The sequence below is a fragment of the Marmota monax genome, unplaced genomic scaffold (genome assembly GCF_021218885.2).
Source record: "Marmota monax isolate L192 unplaced genomic scaffold, Marmota_monax_Labrador192_F-V1.1 WCK01_AAM20220418_F8-fsc00027, whole genome shotgun sequence".
Classification (NCBI taxonomy): Eukaryota; Metazoa; Chordata; class Mammalia; order Rodentia; family Sciuridae; genus Marmota; species Marmota monax.
Window position 1 is genome coordinate 2,824,506 of NW_026694617.1, and position 6,856 is coordinate 2,831,361.

At 35.5% G+C, this 6,856-nt stretch overlaps 1 pseudogene; it reads right to left on the reverse strand.

Moving 5' to 3' along the window:
• Nucleotides 1-4,879: 4,879 nt before the first annotated feature.
• On the reverse strand, nt 4,880-5,508 carry LOC124077882 (mediator of RNA polymerase II transcription subunit 28-like; annotated as a pseudogene).
• Nucleotides 5,509-6,856: the final 1,348 nt, after the last annotated feature.

Sequence of the window (6,856 nt, forward strand, 5' to 3'; positions counted from 1 at the left end):
TAAATGATTTTTGACTAAATTAAAGACAGACAAATTCTATCTTTAGTTTTATGTTCCTTTCTGAACTTTACCAAAGTTTCATGTTTTCTCTGGATAACATTTCATATTTTGTGCCAATAATATATTCAAGCATGATATCTATATGGCCTGCTTACTGAGTACCATGAAATGCTAGGTGCTGTCCTGCAGTAGGAACGTTTTTTCCCCCCTCATTGGTGCATTGTAAGTGTACATAATACTGGGATTCACTTTGCCATATTTATACATAAACATAGTATAATTTGATCAATCTTGTTCCCCAATGTGAGTGTTTTACTTAATGGTCATAAAAATCTTTGAAGGTAGGTATTATCCCTAGTTTTACTTATGAAGCATGTATAGTTTAATTAATTAGTACCTTATTTAATGGATAGCATAGGATCAAAAATATGGTCATTCTGACTTGAAGTTGTATTTTCTTTTACATTACAAAAACCCCAAATTTAATTCTCTGATCAATAGAGAGGAACTGTAAAAGAATCATGTTAGTTTTGAAAGTCCAAAGTCACAATTCATTAAAAAATGAATGTTAAAGGGGAAGTCTCATCATATTGGACTGGTCTGGAGGCAGAGGCCACAGGAGCATATGTTGAGCCTTTATTGTGGTTTCCATGGAAAGGAAAGGACAAGGCAGAGTAAGTGGATTAGATTTGGCTATTTTGGGTAAATACAATAGGTTCTGGGTAGAAGGGCTGACCATTCCTCATCTTATTTATCTGGTACCTGGTCCTTGGGGATTAGGACAAGTGGAGAGAAGCCTGGAGGCAGTCATGGGCATGTTGATTTGCATATCAAAGGCACACTTTAGGAGAAACCTTTATTATCTCCAGAATTGGCAGCCTTGGAAAGTGCAATTTTACCAGGTAAGCAAGGCCCTAAAATGTCAAAGCATCAGAAATACATAGTTATTACAATGATAGGTGTCTGAAAGCCTTTTCCTAGAGCCTCTACAAATGCTTTGGAAGAACTCTCCTGTCTTTCCCTTTTGAGCTGGGAGACCTGGAACTGCAATGCTGCAAATCTCACTACCACCCCTAGGCTGATGTTGAGGCACAGAGTTGGGTGGGCATAGAGAATTGTAAAAGCATTAGAGTCATTAGGTTTACTTTGAATCTTGTGGATCTTTGGCTTTCAATTATGTGCACCACATGTTTTCTTATTCTTTAAGTCTGTTTATTGTTGCTCATTTGTTTTTGTTGTTCTTAGACATCCTATTGTTGTTGTTTTCAGCCATGCTGTTCTAACATTTACAAAACCACAGTGTGAAACCTACAGGGTCTATTTGGAAGGGATTAATTTTCCATAGAAATGGAGAAATATTGCAAGTTTGCATTGAATGATTGTCAGATGTGTTACAAAGGCTTACTAAATGTTTGTCCTCACAGAATAAAGGGAGAAAGCAAGACTTTTAGTTGCATTTGCATTTAATAGGTGACTCCGGTTGCTGACCTAAGTGTAATATCTTTCTTAAATATCTAATCACTGCTGGATAGGAGAAAGTCATGTAGAATTTCTATAATAGTCTCCCATTTTCAATATTTCATGCTAGGGTAATGGAAATTCATATGGAGACTTAAAAACAAGCTTACAGGTTTTCAGAATAGGAAAGCACTATTATTTTCTTGTGAAAAGATGGTTAATGGGAAAACCTCAATCAAATTCATTTGTTCAGTTTATGCTATGTGTATGGCGGGCATAATAGTACTACCCCATCTAGGTGTACCCATTACACTGATAGCCTAATTAACATACATATCTTGAGTGTGCATGTGTGGTTTGTAGGTGTGTAAATATATTTTTATGAATTTGTATGTGTATGAACATGAAATATTTTTAACACAAGAAACATATTTCAAATCATATCCTAGTTTAATAAATCTGAGAAGTGTGATTTCTTAAAAACTACTTAAAATATAATTTATAAGTTTTATTTAATTAAGATGCATGGTTTTAAATAAATCAAATAATACCCCAAAGTGATTATAACAAAAATCAGTGCGTTCCTTTGACTGTCCATCTAATTTTAGATTTCAATGTTGATAGCTTTTAGCTCTTTGTTTGTTCCCATGATTTCCATATTTTATAAAAATATAAAGTGTTTCTACTGCTGTATAGTTTTGTTTGTTACATGTTGATTACTTTTTGATTTATTTATTTAATTCCTTTGTACTTTTACCCCCTTTCTTATTCTTTGTCAATTTAAAAAACAAAACTATGATGTTTTGTTTTTTAAATTTACAAATAAAATTATATGTAATTTTGATGTGGACATAATGTTTTGAAATACATACACATGCAGAATGGCTAAGTCAAACTAACATATACATTACCTCACATATTTTTCCTGGAACAAGTTAATAGATTACTGTACAACATGGTGCCTGAAACTATCACAATGTATTATATATTTGAAAATTGCTAAGAGAATAGGTACTAAGTTTTCTTATCTCATCTGCTTAATGCAGTTCTAGCACTAATTTAAGTGGGTAATCATTATGATAGTGTAAACAGTGTATGTTAAGAAGTATAATATTATTGCAGTAATAATAGTCATGCTCTTGTTTGCCTAATTTGTTTCACATTGATTTTTGTACACGTCCCACAATATTGCTTATCATAACATTGATTGATCAAGTTTATATGTTCCAGCAAATTTGACCTTCCTCTTGTTTGAGTTTGGCTTCCTTGCTTTCTGCCTACTACACTGCTGTTAAATTGTAGGTCTTCTTTACCTCTCTTATGGTTCAATTATCATTTTCTGAATTGTGTGTCTCCTACTTTATAGCTTTGATGTCTTGTGCTGCTCAGGTATATTCTACAGCTGCTTCCCAAGAGAAGTGGCAAGAGAGTTCTAACATCTTGTATTCTGTTTTCAGGTTGTGTTGATATTAGTTTGAAAAAAACAATCCTCCAGAATTCTGAAGTCATTTTTTCATTTTCTTCTAGAATCCAGTGCTATAGAGAAATCTAATGCCATTATGATTCTCTGATGTTTTCTCTTCCATCAAGTGTTACTAGTCCTTAAATTACCCCTTAATTCTCATTAAGTATTTTTAGAATTTTATCCAGCTCTCCTTTTGATCTTATCTTGCTGTGTGATCCAAACCACTCTCAGTAGCTAATCTCTCTTCTTCAGTCACTGATTGTTTTCTTTCTTTCTTTTTTAAAAAATTTTTTATAACTTCTGAATTAGTATAAAGAAATTACAATAACTTTGTATAAACACTAATTCAAAACATTTTTGCTAAGCACCAATAGAACAGTTTCTGATCTTTTCACTGAAAATAACTTAATCATTGAAAGACTGCCTCAAACTGAGTTTATTTAGAATTTTACTTAAGAAACATAAAGCTGCCAATCAGACCTTCTAATTAGCATTAGATGACCAGGTTAAATTCTTATGAGTAAAAAATAACTTTTAAGTTTTAACCTGTACAATCTAACGGAGGGGATCTGCTGGTCTCAAGCTGGTCATCACAGGTCATGCATCCACAAGTCACGTAACATCCTCACAGAACATACAAAAAATGAGTAATAAGTATATACAAAGTATCATATACATGTTCCTTTATATTTAAGTGGAGTAATGCCTAATTCCCATGGGTATACAATGCAGCAAGGAGCACAGAAACAGATACCATTACTAACCTGCAAGGACAGTGGAAGGAATAAAAAGTCCTGTGCCCTGGAATGGAGCAGAGGCTTTGTGGACCAGGTGGCATCCAGGACAGATCAGTAACACGAGTGATATCAAGGCAAGTGGGGAGGGACCTCAAGGATGGGAGAGGACAGAATAAACCAAGACATAACCACAGACCTACTGACTATTTAGAAAACAGTGGAATGTTTGTACTGATTGAAGGGATGTAATCTAAGAGATGTATAAAACAGAGAAACTAAAACCTCCTCTGACAAGAGGGCAAAATACCTCCGCCATAAAGGATCCACATGCTCTCTGTGGAGTTAAAATAGCTGAGGATCACTCAGCAGTTCACTGTTTACCCCAAGGTCCTAGTCCCTTGAAATCAAAATCCATGCATAAGAATTTTCCTTCATGTAAACTACCTTTTCTCCAAAAAGTAAAACAGAAATACAAGCAAACAAAACAAAATTCAAAAGATAAGGAATCAGACCAAGTTTTGACCCCTTATACTTTACTTGTATCCTAGCTTTTACAATAGAGAGACAGGTTCTGCTTTGTGATTTATACTGGTTCATTACTGCAAGGCTTTTAGCACATCATGCTCCTAATACAGCTCCTCTCAAAACAGTAGCACCACACAAAACATAAATTTACCCAAATAAAAGGCAGCAGCAACTTGAGGATCTACTGTACTATTACTACACTAACCTATTATATTTTAACCCTTTTTCCAATCCATTTACAAAATATCTGCACTCTGTACTGCTCTGGAAGCATTACAAATATTTCATAGATTCCTCTTCTTGAAGTAGTTTAGAGTTGAGACGGCAAATTTACATATTTTTCTCCACTACTATGGATGGGTAGCTATCATAATAAGCCTAAAACCAAACTCCTTCTCCCTTTATTCTGAATATTGTAATTTTCCCCCTCAGATCATAACAAACTAACAACTGGAAAAAAATATACAAAGTCATACAAAAATTTCAAAATTTTAAATACAAGCCAAAACACAAGAAAGAAACTGTGTCATCAAACTAACAGTCTAAACTTTGCTACCAAGAAAAAAACAAACAAAAACAAAACAAAACCTCACTTCATTTACCAAGCTATAGGCATTTTGTAAAATACTCAAGTAGTTAACACCTCATTAAAAACTGGGGGAAATTTTTAGGTGGAAGCGAAATTAATACCAACTCATTCTTCAGCAAAGAGCTCTACTAAAATGCCATGTCCACACAGACAGGTTTGGCAAAACTGTCTGCTGGGGGCTCCTTGTATGCCAGACCCCTCCTGGATCTCCTTCAGAGGCATAGAGATATTGGTAGAGGCCTGCTCCTGGTAGGCCAATGAACCCTGAGGGACTCTGGCCAGCTTTTGGGGCCATTGATGTCCTCCAGCACCTGCTGCCTATACTCAGCTTTGTCAAGTACTTCTGCACCAGCACGTCTTTCCACTGCAATTCATTACTTAGTTCTGAGATGTCCTCTTCGATAACTTGCTCTGGTTTCTGGACAGACAACTGCAATCTTTTTTGTAGAATAAAACATTCTGTCTGTCTTGCTATATCCAGAAACTTCTGGAAACAATGATCAACACTAGTTCAAATTTCTTCCTGATCTGTTTCATTGACATAATCCTGACTCATGAGAGAAGCAAAGCAAGCCTCAAATGATAACTCCAACTCGTCTACCAGGGTGCTGCTAGAAGTTCTTGGTGCAGAAGGTGATGCTTGAAGAAGCGAGGCCTGGCCTGGAAGTCCTGGAGCAGGTGGCAGGGGCCCACAGCAGCTGCTTGGAGAACATACAGCCCAGTGGAGCCTCCATGTCTGGAGTCCCACTGATGGTTTTCAATCCAGTATCCAGCCAAGCAGATAATTGTAGAGCTCAAGTCTTATCTTTTACTTCTCTATTCAACCCTGCACTTTAGAAGACCTCATGTGACCTGTCCTTCCTTATCTCTCGCTACTCCTTCTCCCTCTCTCCACTCTTGCCACACTAGCCTTTTCCCACTATCACATTTAACTTGACCACTATATTTAAACTTTGTTCAATTTTTGCATGTTTAAGCCTCTTGTCCTGCTTTTATATTTCCCCATAGTAATTACTACCACCTCATATATTATATAGCTTACATAATTATTTTCCATCCTCTCCTACCAGAAGGTAAAGTCCATAGTGGCAGGAATTTGGGTCTATTTTTGCTTCCCCACTCTATACTTAACAACCAAAAGAATGCTTGGCTTATAGTAGATTTTCTGTAAATATTTTTGATTAAATGAGTAAGAAGTTAACATTAGTAACTATGAAATAAAGGAAGAGCAGGATACACAAATAGCATAACTGGTGGGCAACACCAGTCTAACTTAAAAATGAATGCAGAACAGGGCCAACAGAGTAAACAGGGTTTCAGAGCTCTCATGGTGTTGTGGTAATGAGCAAAAATGTCATTGAAAGAAATAACCAATATTCCTTGAAATTCTGTGAAAAATTTATCCAGAGAAATTTTATGTGAGGGTCATGGAATCAATTTAATTATTTCCTTTTGTGATTATTTTTATTTAAAAATCAGCCTATTAAGAACATTTACTTCAAGAGACCAGAGTATGATAGCTACTGTAGTTTATGGAGAATGGCTGGAGAATATTGAAGAATAAATATTTGTCTATCCTTCAGAATGTCTTGGTCAAATATTAGCTATCTCAGAAAAGTTTTGGGAGATAGTATATTAGCTATGGCAGAGGTATCCAGTGAGAACAAAATGCAGGCAATTCCTGTTGTAGTTAACAGGAGATCTGTACCCTCTGAATATGAGTGTGTAAGTAGACAAGATATTTTTTGGAGGAAAAGCCATCATAAAACTGTGTAGGAATGATTTCTTAGAAGGAGGGGCTATGGATTTTTTGATAGAATCAATATTTTATCTGAAAATGAACCTACTTTGAGACTTGTTTGAACACCCAATGTTCTACCCCATGAGGGCCAAACCAGAGGCACGAATTTGAGAGGCATTCATTTAGAGGAAGTAAGTGTTGATTCATAAAGGCACGTGAGATTATGAAAGAGGACATTTTTGAGATTTAAAAGATGGCCAAAATTAGCTGCCAAATACATATATTTAAGATGTAATAAGAGAAATGTGAAGCACTTGGTCACTTTTCACTTATTAAATTTT